Genomic DNA, 10628 nt, shown 5'->3' with positions numbered 1-10628 from the left:
GCCACCACACGTAACTCCTAGCCAAAGACTTCATCCTGACAATTCCAGGATCCCCTACGTGTAAAGCCTCTAATACTGCAATGCGCAGTTTGGGTGGAACAACAACCTGGTCCTCCCACAGCAAACAGCCATTAACAACAGACAGTTTGTCTCACTTACAATGGTACATTTTGAATTCAGACCCAACAGGCCCCTTGGGCCACTCCTTCCACATCCAGTTCAAAATTTGTTTGATGATGGAGTCTTTTGCAGAGTGGCGGGCAACGTCACTAGACGAGACAAGACCAGTCTCTAAGCAGTCAATGAGCAGAACTGGCATCTCGGGGGTAGAGTCAGCAAGAAGTTCTGGTAGCGGGCAGCGGTTCAAGGCGTCGGAGTGCCCCAAAATGGCACCTGGTTGGTGGACGAGGCGGTAGGAGTAGGCGGCTAAGAAAATGGTCCATCTGGTCATCCGCAGTGATAATGATACAGGAGTAGGTCGGTCCCCAGCCAACAAGCCCAGCAGCGGTTTATGGTCCGTAATTAGTTTGAAATTACAGCCATATAGGTACTCACGGAACCTCTTTACTCCGGCCACTGCAGCCAAAAGCCTCACCGTCCAGCTGGCTGTACTTCCGCTCTGCAATGGACAAGGTCCTAGAGTAAAAGGCTACGGGAGCCTCGGTTCCGTTGGGCATGCGGTGGCTGAGGACGGCTCAGGAGTCAAAGAAAATCATATCAACATGTTTGGAAATGGGAAATGGTTGAATGAGTGTAATTCTTGTAACTCCCTTCCCTTTCAGCTCAATAAATGTTGAAAGTCATTCAGAGGCATCTTCCTTCCCCACTGACTTCGCTTGTCAGAAGGTCAGAAATGGTGATCACATGACCCAGGGACTCTGCAACCATCATACGTAGGTACATGCCAGTTGCCAAGCATCTGACTTTGGATCATGTGACCATGGGGATACCGCAATCATAAGAGAAAAAAATAGTCATAAATCACTTTTTTCAGTCTCATTATAACTCCCAGTGGTCAATAGAAAAATGGTTGCAAGTTAAAGACTCCTTTTACCATTGCTAGGAGTTGGTCCTGGATGATTTGGGCCCAGGGCTGCTTTGGGGCCATAAACTCCTGAGCTCACACCTAGGGATGGCTGTCTGGAGCCCCCCAGCACCATAAGCCCAGGGGACTCCACCGCCCGCCCAGCCCCAGAGCCCCGGAGGTCAGGCAGGGAGTCTGGTGCAAGAACAGCAGCCCTCACTGACCCCTCCTGGTGCCCAACTGAAGAAACAGCCTCTCTCCTCTGGCTATCTGTGGGACAAGGGCCCTGCATGCCTCCCAACCTGCAACCATCATAAGTACATGCCAGTTGTCTCCCCTCCTCTCCCCTCCCCTGGAGTCTCAGCTGGTGCCAAACCCAGAAAGCATCTCTGTGAGCAGAATCGCCCCCTCCGGTCCCAGCCAAGTCGCAGGGATGCACACCAGAGCAGCCGTTTCCTCCCCCATGAAGTTCTGGATGAACCTGATAGAGTCTCCGAGTTCTCTGTGTTAGAAGATGCAGAATTTCAAATAAAGCTCTCTAGGATTATGCAGCTGACAAATTCTATTAGGAGCTGTGGTCTCCTTATCTCTCATGTAACTAGGTGAGACAGAAATAAATAAAAAATAAAAAGATTGCTTCACCAACAATCTGGAATATTGAATGTCAACTGCATAAGAAAGAGAGAGATCAGAGTCTTGGACTGCACATTAGACAAACAGCCTACTGGGATACTTGGGTTAAAGCATTTTCTGTGCATTCAGAATTAAACATTTATTGGAACCAAACATTGATTTGACATCTGCATAGGTGGGTCTAATTGCAATAAATTGTAGGATGATGCAGAAATGTGATTTATGTTTTTCTTATTCTTTTTTATCTGTTTCTTTTATTCAATTTTCATATACAGTGTTGTTAATGCTTTGTATTTAATATTCTGCTTCTTGATATGGCATAATGGCTAATCAACAATAATCTATTTAATTTGTTCATCAAAAGTTGAATTTATTAAAAAACAAAGTTTAGCATTTGGCAAAGGTATAATTAGCCAGGAGTCTACAATGTCAGTACATAGTATTTTGTTCACTGCCGAAAAGTGCTAGTCCATTCAGTTTCTGCTCATGAGCTTCTCCAGGGTGCATCCCAGGGGGTGAGCTAGCTCTGCCCCAGAAAGACGAGAGGGATCCTGTGTCATCATCCGGTCTTCTCTCACCACCGATGTTGCCTCACACTTGGTTGTCACATCTGAGCAAGTCCAGCAACTGGTGCGGCCATCCAGCAAGAGCCCACCAAAGTTCCTTGGAGACCCTTGAAAATGACTTTGGTCATCCTTGGGGTCCATGTATGGTTGGCCTCTGCGTTGAAGGTGTTGCAAGTGTCACCAGAATCACCAGCTGAAGATGAGGAGGCCTCCATCGCTGTGGAACCTCCATACCGGAATCCATCGATCCCAACATCACCATCATTGATGGGAGACGATGTCAGACGTTCAGCTCTGGTCAACAATGTGATGGTTGCTGCAATTTGTCCTGGGGCAAAAGAAACACAGATTGAATATTATAAGAATAATGAAATAGAAACAAAACAATAAAAAACAGCAACCAAATTAAAGGCTCCTAGTTTTCTTTCCTATTAGTTTCCATAGTCCAACCACCTCCACACAAAACCACAAAAGCAAGAAATGCAAAACAACAAAAGGTATTAAGATATTAAATAACAATAACAACAATAATAATAACAACAGAATACCTTTAAATTAGAAAAATAAAGAAAACCTGACAACCACATTAGGTCACTTACCAACCCCATCCCCATCATTGTCGTGCAAGGCAGAACGTCTGACATCCTTCGCTCATCAATGATGGGGATGTTGGGGTAGATGGGTTCCGGTATGTATGGTTCCACCGTGATTATGGCGGCCTCCACATCTTCATTTCGTTGTTCTGGCGACACTTGCATACACTTTTTTCTGGGGATTGAAGAAGAAGAAAAGAATCAAATATAACTGCCTAGTACATTGTTTTCTTAACAATGATAATGAAGATAATTCTTAATGTCAGCTCCAGATTTTCAAGAAAAAATTGGGGGTTGGACTAGAAGACCTTCAAGATCCCTTCCAGCCATGAGGGATTCTATCCTTTCTTCTATTAGTTCCACCAACATTTGGGGGGGGGGCTTTCAGTGCCCCAGGACTCCCCAGGTTGTGGTGATGATACTTCCTTTAACAGGAGCATTAGTTATACGGGAATGTCTAGAGCCGAGGGAGTTCACTGTACCTCAGATACCCGGGTGTGAGTCACTTGGTGTGAAATGGGGCCCAGGGAGGCAGTGGGGTCTGCTGATTGTATACTTGGCTCCTCGCTATACGTCAGCAGCCCTGCCCGAGCTCCTCGAGCTGATCTCGGAGACGGCGGTGAAGATCCCCAAACTTTTGGTTATGGGGGATTTCAACCTGCCGTCGACAGGAGCAGCATCCGAGGTGGCTCGGGAGTTCATGGCTTCCATGACAGCCATGGGCCTGACCCAACTAATTCAGGGTCCCACACATGAAGGTGGCCACACACTGGACCTTGTTTTTGTATCTGAGCAGTGGACGAGTGATCTGGAAATAGGGGACTTAGACATTACTCCCCTGTCATGGTCAGATCACTCTTGTCTCCGGCTAGACTTCCCTGGCGCTACCCCCCACCGCGAGGAGGCGGAACCAGTTTGTCCAAGCTGGTACCGCCCCAAGCACCTGATGGAACCAGATAGGTTCCAGATGGAGCTTGGGCCGCTACCTGTAGCCCTGACCCGCGCTCGGTCGGAGGACCTAGTGGCCGCCTGGAATAGGGCGACGGCTGGGGCCTTGGACCGGGTTGCGCCTTTGCGACCTCTCCTACGGCAGCGACCCACCCGGGCTCCTTGATATACCGAGGAGCTGAGGGTGATGAAGCGCCAGAGGAGACGTCTAGAGAGCAGGTGGAGGTCCTCACGCTCCGAGTCTGACCGAACACAGGTAAGTGCCTATTTACGGACTTACCTTGTGGCATTGAGAGCGGCCAAACGTAGACATTGTGCCGCTCTTATTGCGTCTGCGGATAACTGCCCTGCCACCCTGTTTAGGGTCACCCGCTCCCTCTTGGTGCAAGAGACGCGGGGAGCACCCTTACAGGGTAGAGCAGAGGAGTTTGGAGAATATCTGCAGAACAAAATCGCTCAGATCCGGAGCGGATGGGCCCCCTCCAGTGGTCTGGACGGGCCGTCAGCAGTGAGTCTTGTGAGTCAACTCTGGGAGGATTTAGACAGGTTGCGTGGAAGGCTGCGACCCACCACATGTTCATTGGACCCGTGTCCCTCCTGGCTGGTACTGGCATCCTGGGAGGTGACACGAGGCTGGCTTCTGGGCCTGGTGAATGCCTCGTTGGGTGAGGGATCCTTACCTACCGTCTTGAAAGAGGCGGTGGTGAGGCCCTTACTCAAGAGGCCTTCACTCGACCCAATGGAGCTAGCTAATTATCGTCCAGTCTCCAACCTCCCTTTTTTGGCGAAGGTTGTTGAGAATGTGGTGGCGCAGCAGTTTCCACGTCACCTCGATGAATCCGATTATCTAGACCCACGCCAGTCCGGCTTCCGACCCGGACACAGCACGGAGACAGCCTTGGTCGCGTTGGTTGATGATCTCTGGAGGGCCAGAGATAGAGGCTGTTCCTCTATCCTGGTCCTATTAGATCTCTCAGCGGCTTTTGATACCATCGACCATGGTATCCTTTTGCGCCGGCTGGAGGGGATGGGAGTCGGAGGCACCGTGTTAGGGTGGTTCGTCTCTTACCTCTCCGGTCGGATGCAATTTGTGTTGACAGGGGGGCAGAGATCGACCCCGAGGCCACTCTCTTGTGGGGTGCCACAGGGGTCGGTCCTCTCACCCCTTCTGTTCAATGCACATGTGAAGCCGCTGGGCGAGATCATCCGTGGTTTTGGGGTTGAATACCATCTGTACGCTGATGATACTCAGCTGTACATTTCAACCCCAAACCACCCCAACGAGGCTGTCGCAGTGATGTCCCGGTGTTTGGAAGCCGTCGGGGTCTGGATGGGGGACAACAGACTCAAACTCAACCCCTCCAAGACTGAGTGGCTGTGGCTTCCGGCACCTCGGTTCAGCCAGCTGACCCCATCGCTGGCCATAGGGGACGAGCTACTGCCCCCTGTGGAACGGGCGCGTAATTTGGGCGTCCTCCTAGATGCCCGGCTGTCAATGGATGACCATGTGGCGGCCGTGGCAAGGGGGGCGTTCTACCAGGTTCGCCTGGTGCGCCAATTGCGCCCCCTACTGGACCGGGATGCCCTACGCACAGTCACTCACGCGCTGGTGACGTCTCGCCTAGACTACTGTAATGCTCTCTACATGGGGCTTCCCTTGGGACGCGCCCGGAGACTGCAGCTAGTCCAGAACGCGGCCGCGCGGGTTGTTATGGGGAGGTCTAGATTCTCCCACGTAACACCGCTCCTGCGCGAGCTGCACTGGCTACCTGTGGTTTTTCGGGTGCGTTTCAAGGTCCTGATTACTATCTTTAAAGCGCTCCATGGCTCAGGACCTAGTTACTTGCGGGATCGCATCCTCCCACATACCTCCCTGCGGCCAATCCGCTCTCACAGGGAGGGCCTTCTCCAGGTGCCGTCCACTAGGCAATGCCAGCGGGCGGCGCCAAGGAGTAGAGCCTTCTCTGTGATGGGCCCAACCCTCTGGAATGACCTCCCCCCCGACATTAGAACCACCTTGGACTTCCGCTCCTTCCGACAAAAATTGAAGACTCACCTGTTCCGATTAGCTGGCCTGGCATAATTATAAATGTCACAACTATGAACTCCTGGTAGTATACTCTCATCTGGTTATTTTAAGGGTAATGTTTTAATTTTTAATTGTTTTTAGGGCTTTTAGACCCATATTTACCGTATTTTTCGCCCTATAAGAAGCTCCGGAATATAAGACGCACCCAATTTTAAAGGAGGAAAATCTAGAAAAAAAAGATTCTGAACCAAATACTGTAGTAAAATATTTTATATCAACTGTATAAAGTTAACAGCAGTTTAAGAACAACTTTATGTCCCCCATTTTTAGATGATCCAGGCAATGTTCCCTCTAATTTTTTTCAGTGTGAGCAGAAAAGTATATTATTTGAGCGTCACATTTTTATGCCTGAGCAGCACCTGAATTTTTTTCACAGATGTCACCTAAGACAACAACAAAATCAGTATTATTTGAAACTCAAAGTTATGTTTATTCAAGGTACCCGCTTAATTAAAAGTGTTATATAGTATCACTTAACAATGCTCCTGCTTAGTAACCAAAATGTTGGGTCAGGAACTCTGGCATTGAAGCATGCAGGAAAACAAAGTTTGTGGGACTAAAAAAACCTCCTTTCAATCAATCAATTCCAACTTTGCGAGATCTCTTCCCCCTCCCCAAGTTGTAATTGATTGAAGTTTTTTTTTAGTCCCACAAACTTTGTTTCTCTGTACACGATGGCAAGAAACGCGATGGAGCTGGAAATCAGGTAGGCAAAGAAATGTTTGGGAGAAGCGAGGACCTGGGCGATGGTGGGTGGGGCAACCTCGATGCCCTAGCACTGAAATGGAGAAAAGGGCAACAGCAGCCAAGTTGAGTGAAAGAAGCCTCTTTTCTTCTTTCCTTGCCGCTTGTCTCCCCCCCCCCCCCCCTTGCTGGCAGCTCTCTCATTTCCCTGTGGATTCTACGATCAGGCAGGATCCTTTTTAGTAGCAGGGGGAGGGGGGAACAGAGCAGCCAGCATGAGTGAAAGAAGCCTCTTTCCTTGCCGCTTGTCTCCCCCCCCCCTTCTGGGAGCTCTCTCATTTCCCTGTGGATTCTATGATCGGGCAGGATCCTTTTTAGTAGCAGGGGGGAGGGGGGAACAGAGCAGCCAGCATGAGTGAAAGAAGCCTCTTTCCTTGCCGCTTGTCTCCCCCCCCCCCCTTCTGGGAGCTCTCTCATTTCCCTGTGGATTCTACGATCGGGCAGGATCCTTTTTAGTAGCAGGGGGAGGGGGGAACAGAGCAGCCAGCACGAGTGAAAGAAGCCTCTTTCCTTGCCGCTTGTCTTTCCCCGTTCGGCAGCTCTCTTTGCATTGGGCTGTTTTTCGCCCTTTGGAGGCTTCAGGGAATCATCCAGAGATTTAAAAAAAACTATCCAAAATCAGCTGGCCAGTGGGTGCATGCGCACTGGAGCTGACAGGGCAATGCCTCGCGTGCCCTCAGAAATGGCTCCGCGGGCTGCTTGTTCGCCATCACGGCCTTAGAGGGAACAGTGGACCCAGGTGGCTACATTCGGCTAATAAGACGCACTCAGATTTTTACCCTCTTTTTTGGAGTAAAAAAGTGCGTCTTATAGGGCGAAAAATACGGTATTCTTCTGTACAGTACTCTTAATTTTAACCTCCTCCACATATATACGTATATTTATAGTTATATTTATATTTGTATTTTATCTGTTATTTGTTGTGTGGACTGTACACCGCCCCGAGTCCCTTTTTGGGAGAGGGGGCGGTTTAGAAATGCGAAGAATAAACAACTGCAGTGATTCACTTAGCAACTGTGGCATAGAAAGGTCTTAAAGTGGGACAAAACTCACTTAGCAACTTAGCAATGGAAATTTTGGGTTCAACTGTGGTCATAAGTCAAGGACTACCTATAATACAGATGAAGCCCCAACAGGAGCCATGGCGAATGAGTGACTTAGAATTAAAGAGGAGCTGCCAGCTCATGTTGGCACACAATCTTGAAAATGGGGCAAAGGAAGTCAATGTAAAGGAAGCATAGACACCAAAGGCCCTTGGCATTTTCTCCAGTATTCAGTGCTTTCTGCTCTCTTACTTTGTTTCCTTGGTCATTTTCTCCCTCTTTCTCTTACATACCTTCAGCTGCAATAGCCTGAAAGAAGCTTAATGCGTGAGTGCTCACTATTGGAAGGTCCCACTGTCTTGGGAGAGCTTTATTTATACTCTTATCCTGCAACTGAAAAACATTGAAGATGCAAAAGCTTTAATATTCTTTATGAAAAACTCAAATATTTGAACACTACTATATTTCCCTCATCTTTTCTTGGTGGTTAAATTTGCCTAACATTTCCCATCTTGCTTCTACTATCCTTGCTATTCTTCTGAACCTATAAGTAGTTCTCAATATACAATCATAACTGGTACTGGAATTTCCATCATGTCATTGTAGTCATAAGTCAAGTCAAAACCGATTTTATGACCATTTTTATGACACATTAAATGAATCAACATGTTCTTAAATGAAACTTAATTAGCAGTTGTTAAGTAAATCTTAATCTGCAGTTGCTAAGCAAATGCTATGGCAGTAATTGTCAACCCATTCTTACAAATGAGTGGTTTTTTGCCAGAAAACGGCAAGAAAATTCACGAATTATGTAGGGCACTGCAATCACTTGTAAATGCGACCTGGTTGTTAAGTGCTCAAATTGCAACCCCATTACCCTGGAGGTGGTGCAATGGCTGTAAATGATAGGACTAATCCTAAATGCAAGACCACTGTAACTTCTAATGAATGGTTGTAAATTGAGAACCACCCGAAAACCAGTTAGTTGGAATTCTTAATTGAACTGAACATAGTTGGAAAATTCGTGTAATCAAATTTCCAGTTTAACATGTACTCAAATCCGTGTATTCAGATCAGATCAAGTAGGCATGCTCCCAATTCAGGTAGCAAAATAAACCTGATGCTTATTTATTAAATACTAGCAAACATCAAAAATAGTAAACTGGCAAAAATGAGGCAAAGGACAAAATTGTGTGTGAGAGAGGGGGGTGGGGAAACAGCTTTACAGAGGCATCCAATTAAAAGTATTGTTTTCAAATTATGTAGAGTTACACTTTCTTCTGCCCTCATCATGTTGAATATATTACCCACTAAATTATTTCTTTAATAGTACAGAATAGAAGACAGATAACCTGGTGCCCTACTTTTCATCTCTATTCTAATACTTCTATATAAATAAAATAATTACAATTGAAATAACTAAATACCAACTTTGTTGGCATTGGTTCATGCTCTGTGCTCTATTACCATTTTTCCAGCTATACCCAGTGCTAATATAAATACTACTCCAAGACTTCCTCCATAAAACTATAATCAAACTAGATATTTTCCCATCCTATAAGTTTTATTTTATTCCTGATTACTATGTCCATAACTCTGTCCTTGTCTGTGTTAAAAATAATAACAATCCCATTTATGTAATTAAAATAAGTCTATGTAGGTCAGGACAAGATTTTTATACTGTTACATAAATAAGTAAATAAAATTTGGGGGTTTTCTCTATTCAGAAGTGTTAGCCATTCTGTTTTATTCATCTAAAAATTTGATAACTGTTCTTTTCATCTCTTTATCAAAGTTATTAACAAAATGAATTAGTCATGTGATTTATATCTCACTTCAGTTTGAACACACTTTCTGAGTACAATTTTTTAGCTAAGTATGTATCCCCTAATTTTCATACAATCCCACTCAATTTAACTTCACATTAATAAAGATGGGATTTTTGGAGTCCAAAAACAACACATTAAAGACAAATTCTACATCAGGATTCTCAAACTCTTCAGCTTGAACATGAGGAAGCTATGGAATAAGAGAAATGAAGATTAGTTCCTCATTTTCCCTCAGCTGCTGCCACTTATGTAGAAGGAGAGTGAGTTTTTTATGCTGCTTATACTTTCTACTGCCAAAGACTGTTTAACCTCCTCATTCCCAGGTTTCCAAAGGAAAAGGGATGTTATAAATTTATTTTGATTCTATCCAAAATGCCTCTTATTGAAACCATTTTCTCTATCCTTTCTCTCTTTTTCTTTTTAAAGAAAATGAAGAGAAACAAGAAGGGTGTCCATGGAAGCAATATTTAATCAATCTGTTATATAAAATCTACATCAGGATTCTCAAACTCTTCAGCTCATTGACACCTTTATGAAACTTCAGATTCTTCATCAACAGCAGCAGACTAATTTAAAAGTATTACTTTAACTAATGGTTCTATGAAAACTAATAAAAACACCTTACTTACTGAGCACCTTACCTCTAACTGAAAGAATGTTAGCAATGGTAGCTCGGAGACAAGCTGATAGAAACATTTTTTCAAAAGGAATTTTGACCATGAGCAGTTTATTTTTAAAAATTCAACTAGTAACCCTCTAAACTGCCTAGTAAATTGTCTTTACTTTAGAAAATTTAATCATAAAAACCTAAGCATATAATCCTTATACTTTTTAGTTCTTCCAGTTACCAGGATAGTTAGAAAATATCGTATTTTTCGGACTTTAAGATGCACCTTTTTCCCTCAGAAAAGAGGGTGAAAATGTGGGTGCATCTTATAGGTTGAAAATAGCATTTTTGATCTCCTGAAACCCCACCCTATTTGCAAAAATTGCTGTGCATAGCCTTTAGGAGACTTCCAGAGTGCTCCTGGGGGCTGGGGAGGGCAAAAATGAGTGAAAATGGGCAATTTTTTGCTTATTTTCAGGAGGGCCCCCAGCCCCCAAGAGGACTCTATAAGCCTCCTAAAGGCTATGTGTGCCCTTTTTTGACAAAAAATGG

This window comes from Natrix helvetica, assembly GCF_964273705.1.
Source record: "Natrix helvetica genome assembly, chromosome: 5".
In the NCBI taxonomy this organism is placed as follows: Eukaryota; Metazoa; Chordata; class Lepidosauria; order Squamata; family Natricidae; genus Natrix; species Natrix helvetica.
The sequence above is the reverse complement of the archived record's forward strand: the minus strand, read 5'-3'. Positions refer to the sequence as shown.